The following is a 10,562-nucleotide window of genomic DNA, read 5'->3' as shown; positions in this document are numbered from 1 at the left end:
GTTACAAACAAGGCTACCCAAAGGCGTACGATGCCACCCAAGTAGGTCTCATAAGAGCCACGGGTCACACTACTATGTAGTTGTTATCAACCCAAGTAGCAAGTAATATCTCCCTTTTCCTCATGATGTATATCATCATCTACCTTTGGGTAGATTAACACAAAAGCAGCCACAGTTCATCACAAATGCCCATAAGGAGGATTTAAAGAAGAACCAGATAGTCACTTATATACCCATTTCAAAAATATTTGCAAGAGATTACTAAATTCAATGGTGAGGGTATCATTTTGAAACCCCTTGTCTCTATGCTTAATTCATTCCCCTTTGACAAGGACCACCAAAAAAGCAAATGGAAGTACGAATGCCACCTCTATGTGTAGGGTTAAAGGCTATATGTGCCTAGCTATCTATATTTACTTTGTATAGAGTGCTCACACACCTATACACTATAGGTGGCAATCACCCATCACTATCACTTTATTCTTTATTCTCTCTATAATAATAGAATAAGAAAAGTCAGGTCACACATTGTGACTGTTGGAGTTTCCACATATCATCTTGCTTGAGCCTCCATAGCTCTTATTTCCTCTTGCTTCCACTTGTACTCTCACCCCTACTCCACTTTCCAAATGGTATCATATCAAGCATTTAAAGAGCTTCATCGACCTTTGCTTCAACATGGGAAAGCAAATTCATTCATAGTTTCAATGGCACCTACTCATTGAGATATGCATCAATCCCTTTGCTTCTTTGATCATCCCCACACCTACCAAGCTTGTTGAGGAACTTTCAGGCATTGCTTTGAGCCTTCTCCAATGATCATTGAGCTCTAGTAGCAACAACAATATCCCTAGAGATGGGATGTGTGAATTGTGTCTATTGACTTAATTGCTCCTCCTCAATCCTCTCTAGTCCTACTTTAGCTCGAGCTTGGTAGTCCTTGGCATTTACTCATGGGTACTTATGGCTTGTTCTTCTTTAGCAGCTTTTGAAGAGATTGAAGTCATCCATTGCTCTACTGTTCAAGATGTTGTATATTATTTAGATAGCAAGTATTTGAAGTGAGAGGGTAGGGGGGAACGGAGGGAAATTTCTTCCCTCCTTTCTCTCATAAGAGAACAAATTTTCCCCCTTTTCAAACCTTCTTTCCTTCTTAAAAACCAAGAAATAATATTACTAAAATTAAAATAATATATAATTAATTAAATTTAATTACTAATAAAAAATTGCTTTTCAAAAAGTTTTAATAAATTATTAACAAGTGATTTCCAAGAGCATCGTTATATAAAAATAGATATAAATTTAAGAAATTTTCAAAAATAAAAAAGGTTATCCTTGTATTAGGAAATTTCCAAAAAGTATTTCCATCGAAAGTAACATCCAAATTTATTAAAAATTAATAGTAATATTGATCACATAAAATTAGATAACTGTCATTTATGAAGGAAATTATTACTTTAGAAATTAAAACGATGTCATTTGTCAAGAAATGATTGCTATGAAAAAAAGTATCATTACAAATAGATAATTTCAAGTCAATTTCTTCCACCATTTAGTTTAAAAGACAAATATCATTGTTTTTTTTCCTAGTTAAATTAATTAATGTAGGGAAAGCATATATGTATCGCATTCTACATAAGATATATACATACATATCAACTTTAGTGATGTTATTCATTAGCAAAATATTTGCCAAAAATTGTTGTATGATAAGTGAGATGAAATTCTCCTTAATTAAATATTCGCATTGTCTAAAAAAAGACTGTTTGTCTTAGTCAATTTTATGAGATTAATTGTGATCGTTGCGAATCCTCTAAAATACTAATAATCCTCTATACTTTTCACAAAGCCAAGCAAGATTAGGATAACTTGCCTTCCCCCAATGCCAAGTGCAAGCCCTTCACCCAAAGTTAAATAATACTACCTAAGATGGTCAACCACCACTTAGGTATATTTGGTTTTCCATATAGGAAGGTTCCCCCTTATGGCGAGCACAAACTAGTGGGGCTTTGGTCAGATGTTGTAATCATTGCATCCCATCCTTTGATAGGGAAAGAAACCTATACTAGCTTGACGAGGTTTAGCATTGAAAGACCTAAGATGAACAAGGTAAGGTGTCAACTTAGGTTTTGGGTTGGTTTTAGCAATAATACAAATGCCTTGTTTATGAAGGAATGTCTTCATGTTTGTGCTTAAGAGGGCATGTGAATGAACCATGTGTAGAAAGCTATTTTTATATATCTTACAATAGATTAGCATGCTTGTTTTAAAAATGAAAGTATGCCTCATTCAAAATAGAAAAGCAAGTGGGTAGCATCCCCGATTAAACTATCCCATTGTCGAGTGGACTTAGTTAGCCGCATGGCTTCTCACAATTATTACAAACAAGCCACTAAATGTGACTCCGATGATTGAGTTCTAAAGCTAGCATAGCACTATTTTGGGAGGTTGCTATGAGACTATTCCTTATGGGCAAAGGGATCGAGGCTTAGCTCCCCCTTGTTTCTCACTCTTGTTGAACCAAATGCAATTCTTGCTGGCATCGAGTCTTTGGCAACTTGTGTAATAGTGACCACCTTAGCTCGATGCTAGTATGCCATTAGAGATCATAGATGTGTCATTAGGAACCTACAAGTCGATCCTTGTGGGTTGAGGTCAAGATGCTTTGCTTGTGAGACTGAACTAGGGAACACCTAGTTGCCTAAATCCACATGTTCATGGATGGCACATATGATGACGTCTTGGATTGGATCCCTAGATGGCTACCAAACTCCCTACCTGATGAAGAAGGATCAGGATGTCTCAATCAGTAAGTTGGTAAAGTTTTTTTTTGTCTACCTTATCATTTGTTAAAACCAGAACCAATAAGTTGGTAGCTACCAAATTGATGTTGCTTTGAGCAACTCTTACTCAAACCATGTGCCTTCTAACACTTGCCTCATTTGTGGTAGCTACCATCATTAAGCTAGTAGCTATGAATTATAACACCATAAGTTGGTAAGTTTATCTAGCTTACTTCATAAAACTACCACCAATACCAACTTCATGCTATTTTCAGCACGTAGCAATCAAAACTAATGCCTTCTAGTGCCTATCTCGATTGTTGGTAGGCTACCATTAGTAAGCTACTAGCTACATATTATAAGTTGGTAGTAGCCACCACCAAGCTGGTGAGTTTGTTCTTTAAACTGTCACCAGTAAGTTTGTAGCTACCAATTGCATGTTGCTAAGGACTACTCAAAACAAATATCTATCACCAATAAGGTGGTACCTACCACTAGTAAGCTGGTATTTACCATCTCTAGATTGATAGCTATCTCTCAAAACCACCACCACCAAGCTGGTGAGTTTGTTCTTTAAACTATCACCAATAAGTTTGTAGCTACAATTGCATGTTGCTAGGGACTACTCAATACAAATATCTATCACCAATAAGGTGGTACCTACTACTAGTAAGCTGGTAGTTACCATCTCTAGATTGATAGCTATCCCTCAAAACCATGTTTTGCACACACATACTTCTGAAACAACTACACACACACACACACACACACACACACACATCAAGACTTGATAAAAAATTGTTTAGCAAAAATACATATTCAACTTATGCAATAGTCTCCAATAAAGGGTTTCATTTACATATACTACAAAGCCAAAACAAGTTGATATAGCTTTCTCAATGAAAATACATATTCAACTATGCAATGGTCTCCGATAAAGGGTTTCACTTACATATACCACAAAGCTAGAACAAGACGATATAGCTTTCTTAATGACCCTGATCCATGTAGAAATATTTCCATTTTTTCATAACCCCGATGCTCTTTGCATCAATTTCAATCTCCAATTGAAAGGTGCCTATGCAATGTAAGTAATAAGAAACTCTAAGCCATTAAAAGAACCAGGAAAGCATAGTGAAGGTGATATATTTTCCCACCTTCTATGGGTTTTGATTCATAACTATTTCACTTACAATATGGTGCAATCGAGATTCAACATAGCATTGTAAAGAATGTGATCAACCAAAACTATACTAGTTGGGTTGTATCTGGGGAAGGATTCCCAAAAACTCTATAACTTATTATAGAAGATGGGTCTTTCATTGTCAATATTGAACAATTCCTCTTTGTTTCATTGCTCTTGTGTGAATGCAATTTTAATTTGATGACAAGATTTTGGAAAGCACCATGTTAGCATATTTCTAGCCTTAGGATGCATGACACATCCAATAAATTTTTTTAAAATTCTCAAGGCACTACTCTAAGAAGTCACATACATCTGACTACATAGGAACATATGTTCTCTTTCTATGCTGAATGTGCTACTTTCATGAATTGGAAGAATGCACACAAGGCCCTCCATATGAGGAAAACATGAGCACGCCATTGAGATCTAATATCAATGTAGATTTGACTCAAAGTCCTAATGATTTACGTCTTTCCAAGCTTGATACCTAACATGGATGTCATTCATTTCACAAGTTTTTAGTTGGACATCTATTTCACTCTTCTTCATCAAACACTTTTCCTCCCCCCTTTGGCCTCAACATGATGGCGTGAAAGGTGGTGCTTGCTTCTTCTTCAACCTTTTGACAGTGAGAGGGGGAGGTCTTATTCTCTTGGCGCTTACAACATTATTGTCATTGTATTTATATGATCATGTATTTGCATCATTATCTATTAGCATCTCGATGATCATGCTTGTAAAAGGGTTCTTGGGCAAGTGAACAATTCTTCCATCAAAGCACTGCTCAAGCCATACCACTAGACTATGGATTTCATTCTATTTGAGCATGACACTTTGCATTACCACCTGCACCTCCCATGCATTGGCATTTGGTTTGTGTGAAATTGAGCACTTTGGTATGGAGGAAAGCTTACATGATAAGATGAGGAGCTACAAGCATGAGAAAGTAAGAGAGAGTAAGAGAGCAACACACAGACACATGTGCATGCGGAGAGAGGACTAAGAAGTTGCTTTCCCTTTTTATGTTCACTTTGGCTAATCTCTTTTTAGTTTTCATTTTAGTGTTTCTCTTTCCTAACTAAGCTCCATCCATTGTAAACAACCCTCAAAGGCTAATCCCTCCTATCTTTGTTTGAACTCTCATCATGACATCAATTGTAATGAAAAGAGGATCTTCATCCATGTATTGCTCGACTTTGAAAAGACTCAGGGAATAGAAGGTTTGATTTCCTTCTATTTGATGTCTTCTACTAAGGACAATCCATGAAAAGATAAGTATTGCTATATTTAGAGCATGTCTTCTGCCAAGGACAATCCACAAAAAGATAAGTATTGCTATATTCAAGTAGGATTTGTTGAAATGGGATTCTTGATGCATTGATATTGGCTCTAGGACCAATGGGTCTAACTTCTAGATAGGCTATTAGGGCAAGGGGCTACTTTTCCATATGGGAGTCCTATATCATCTTGGTATTGATTCAACACGATTCTATGGAGCGTTTTGTTGTAAACTTGGTTCATTGCTATCCTAGAACAAAAGAACAATGTTTTGGGCTAATCAAGATGCTTATTCTTGATCTAGAATGGGGTGTTTTATGAATGTAAAAGTTGAATAAGTGCCAGGCCATTATGTATATGAACAAGACTATTCTTGTTGCATAAAATGGACACTTATACTCATTCACTATGGTTTATGTTGAGCAAATGTCTCCAAAATTGAGGTATATATTGTACATGTATCAGGTGTTTGCTTTTATAGAATATAGTGGATGTAGACAAGCTTTGAACCTATTTGTCTACCTTATTTGTAAGATAAACTTTATATATACTCGGTTTTAAGACAAATAACTCTAAAAATTTTACTTATCTTTTGTAAGTTCTTGCTTTGTTCTCTCCTTGCCATCACTTTACTATTTTTAGTAAATACTATTTATGGTTGTTGCTATTTTTGATATCTTGTAAATCTAATGCTATCAATAACTCCTAGTACCCTTAGCAGCTTCCTTCACACTTCTAAACTCTTGCAATTGCTAATTTTTAAAATTTTCATGTTAAGTGTTAAATAGACACACCCTTGCCTTTCAAACAATTCCATTTATGGTAGAGAATATCTAAATGTCTTACTACTCATATATTACTTATATGAAAAGAAATGTCTAAGACCCATTAAATTGGGCTACTTGTTGAAATAAGATATCCATTGCCTCTACAATCATGGTAAGCCCTTGGGCAACCCATTGCAACACTCTTGGTTCGATGCCTTGGTTTTTTTTAAGGGATGGGACCTTTTAGGTATAAAAGAGGATTGAGAGGTAACTTATTCACCATCTTAGGAACATTTTGGGCCTAAGAGGGGGTGTCAAGCCACTAAAATTAGGGTAGCAATAGTGTCAATTTATAAAGCATTAAATCTTATTTTATTCTCCTTAAAACAAACCTAAAAAGCAACTGATATTGATTACCAAAAATAAATTATTTTATATTTAAAAATAGTGCAAATGCTTTAAAATCATCTAAAAATAGAGTTATTTGTATGCATCCTTTTCAATATCTATATTATTCATCAATATTTTTAGCTTTCGACCACCTTCCTCACACCACTATCCACACCCCATCCAAAGCTACTCTCACCTACCGAGCTTGCAGCATGTTGCCCTATTAACATCATCTCAAAGATGTTGTAGCTAGATTTGGTCTATTATTGCTACATTTTAATTAGAGACTAGCTGCCCAATTGTGATCATCAACCCAACTCACTTCCATCATCATTGGTGACCATGTACAAGTGTGGATTATTGGATTTCAAAATTATTGCATTTCCACGTCATCATTGACATCAAGCGCACATCATCAGCATCCTTAGTGGACCCCTAGTATTGCATTTTGGATACATTATGAGTACAACACCTTCTAATATCATTCACCTAGTATTGCATTTTGGATACATTACGAGTACAACACCTTCTAATACCAATATCATTCACCTCTTCCCTAGTTCTTGAGACACATAGGTTCAAAGCTCCCTCATTGTATGGTTTAATCATTCTCATCTATCATTCTTTAGATCATGTTCATAATGTTGTCACACTTTTTGTATTCCTATGTGATTGTCATACTATGCCTTCACTTTTATGATTATAAAGAAAATGAAAAAATCCAATGTTTGAAAGAAATAAGCTTTAGACCTAAATAAGTTGTTACCATGTCCATAATTTTGATGTAGTGTGTGCTCATCTCAAAATCTTTCTTAATGGATGGTTCAACAACCACAATAACATGGGGGGGGGGGGTGTGAAGCATCTCATGTGGCATGTAGTAATGGATTAGTTCATGTTAGTGATAGGGGGGATTAGGTCATCACCAAGGGGTTGAGCATGGCTCATCTCACATAATGTTTCAGTTCACTTTAGGGTGACCCCTTGTGAAGATAATTTGTGTAATACTAGAGAGAGAGCTATTTAGGATGGAATTACTTTGTTGCTTGCCATTGTGAGGAACTTTGTAACCATCCATTATCTATTTGGGTCTCATTGTGTGACTCTCCTACCCCTCAAGAGGGTCTATGTTTGGTGTTGGAGCTTGAGAAACAACATTCCTAGACATCTCTAGTCCTCATAGTTCATTATCCGATGTGATGGTCCAAAGCCGCTCTCAAGAGAGGCAATGCTCATACACCCATTATTCAATCTTATGATCCAAATCCCTCTCAGAAGGATGTAGTATTATTGCCTTGAGATGAGAATATAGTGCATTGACATATGTAATGCTCCTCTGACTTTGCCTCCACCTCGTATAATTGGCATGTATGATCCTCTAGCACAATTCCCTTATATCTCCTTATCTTTCTCCATAGCTAGTATGACAAGGTGCTAATCTAGCCATGACACATCTAAGACTATGTGAAAGATGTGTATCATGAGATGTGCCTATATGAAATATGTGTATCTTGTACATCAAGCATGTGATAGGTCCATCCTTAGAGAGCTACAAGGAATGGGTTTGACAATGCGCCATCTTCTTCTTGAACTATTGCATGGGGTTCATTAAAGTCCTCTTAGCATCCAAACTCACATTGTCCATCCTAATCACTCAATTTAACTATAAATATTTGAGTTCAATCTAAGGATAGTCATGGCTATTATCAAATTGGTAGGAGTGCAAGTACCCTTATCCCATGCAAGCTTAACCAAGTGCACATTTGGCATTTCGGTAGTAGATATCTTCCTCCTATGTTAAGTATCCAGAGGGCGGCATAAGTACCATGTGGGGGTACCTCTACCATGGAAGCTCTCATAATCTCCAAAGAAATGTAATTGCATAAAAGGGAGCGTCTCTAACTATAAGTTTAAGAACTAATTCAATTGCCATAATCACATGGGGTACTAATTGTTACTCTTGATCATATGTGCTATCATCATGAACACATAGTCTCTACATGGGCTATCATAAGCATCCACTTGACCAGTATATCAAAAACTCATAGTTTGGTTCATGATTGATGAAAGCGTATATGTGTCTATTGTTTCTCAAGTGCACCTATACTAAAGATTCAAACCTAAATGAAAACACTGAAAACTAACATGTATGTACAAATGTGAATCATGGAGCTAAGATAAGTTTAATTGTGTTTATGTTTATCTAATGTGCACACATTTTAGAGTTTTTATGTTGAAGGAAACATGAAAATATAGTAAAGTTGAAAATAATATAGGATACCTTCCTTATTTCATGTGTCCCATAGAGCAATGATGGAGTCCAATATGAATCTCCTTATATGAACCCTTTTTGTTCCTTTCACATCCATTTAGTAAGGTTAGGGGATAATCTCTTGGCTAGGGCTTTAGTAAAATTGTTGTAAGTTGACGTGAGGTACGTGATTGGCCTCTAGCTTGTCTGTTTATCCTTATCCTCTCTATTATAAATGAGTTTTATTCCCCCTTAGTTAATTTTGTAAGGGGTGGTTGATATATTAGAGATTCTTCCCTGACCATCAACAGTGTCTGAAATAGAAATTCCTTGGATTCTTTAATAGGTTCATAAGATTATCCCTCCAGCTTTGGACATTTTCCTTTTACTAGAGAGTCTGTTGTACCATTGATCTACATTTTTGTGAGCTCCCCATCTAGAATCTTAGCTAAAGATTATGGGATTACCATTTATCTTGTTCTTGCAAATGGTAACCTTGGCTAAGGTATCTTCATGTTAACTTGGTCTAGGAAACTAAAGATATTTGAGAAGAAGTCTTTGGCCGTATGCAAATTTTCTATATTATTTCGAGGTTTAGTTCCATCTACTTTTATAAATAGGGGTATCATGCCTTCTTTTTCCTTCTTTATGATATGGAATATGATGGCTTTGTCTACCTTGCCTACCCACCAAAGTCTGGTAAACTATTGGTAGTCATTGGCTTCTAATTCCTAAACTTTTCTAAGGTTCATTTTGGCTTACTAATTTTGAATGGAGGTGAGTTTTTGCTTTCTATTTTATTTGTTCTAGTTGTGGCATTCCATCATTTGAACTAGCTTAAAACTGACTCCACAACCCATAATATTATTGGTTCCATTTTTTAAAAATAAGAGTTATTTTTTATTGCTTTCAAATATTCTTGAGTATTCTTGATAACTTTAGACTAGGGGAGTACCTATATCAAGGAATGCCTTGTGCTAGATGTCCTTAATACCCTCCCTTACATGGTTGAGTTTAAAGAGGGGTTAATGTGGAACTAGCCTATCTTTATTACATTATCATTCTTGGAAATGTTTAATTGTAGGGTCTATGTGCTAGTAGATTAGTGAACTCATAAGAGAGTCCGCATGCAATTTACTCGGATGGGCACATGAGCTTTTTTTTTTTTTTGGTGCTTAGTTATGTGATTTTATGCCATTATTTTATCGTCAACAAGAATCTTATCATTATTTTATTACTAGTTGACCTAATCTAGATTTAGGCATATTTGTTACCTATCTATTATGGGCTCCCTTATCTACATTACCTCAACACTTGTAGAAGAGTAGATCCTATTGAAGAGAGGGAGTCGATGCTAGTGCCCACATAGCTAGTGACTCACTATTGCATGTGACTATCTCATATTTGGTATATGGATTCCATTTCTCAAGCATATCTTTGAGTTCTCTCTTTGTAGTGTTCATGTGTTCTTGTGTCTTCTATTTTCTCTCTCTCTTCTCCCTTGTGCTGCGTGCAGTGTGTTACAATAGACTTCTACACTTCCATCAATGTACCCACTTCTAACTATATATTGGACTTAATGCTAGAAAATGACAAATATAAACTCATAGACATGTAATATCTATCTAGCTTTCTTTTCTAGGGTTGGAGTTCACTTGGTTCTTTGCCTATGGAAACCCACTTTCTTAGTAACATCTATTAAATCATGAAAAGCTTTAAATTGGTAAGATGAATCCCTTTCCTTAATCATTGTTACTTGTCCCTTTTTTATGTGCTTACCCTATATAGATTCAACCAAAATAAAATCCCTATATTTAATGAGGGAACATACATTACTTCTCTCATTAGAGCTATTTGTGCCACACAATGAAACTATGGCAAATTCAGTAGAAATAAAATGAGAAGCT

This window comes from Lygodium microphyllum, chromosome 7, assembly GCF_053477565.2.
Source record: "Lygodium microphyllum isolate KBCC chromosome 7, Lygodium_microphyllum_v1.1.10, whole genome shotgun sequence".
Taxonomy (NCBI): Eukaryota; Viridiplantae; Streptophyta; class Polypodiopsida; order Schizaeales; family Lygodiaceae; genus Lygodium; species Lygodium microphyllum.
The sequence above is the reverse complement of the archived record's forward strand: the minus strand, read 5'-3'. Positions refer to the sequence as shown.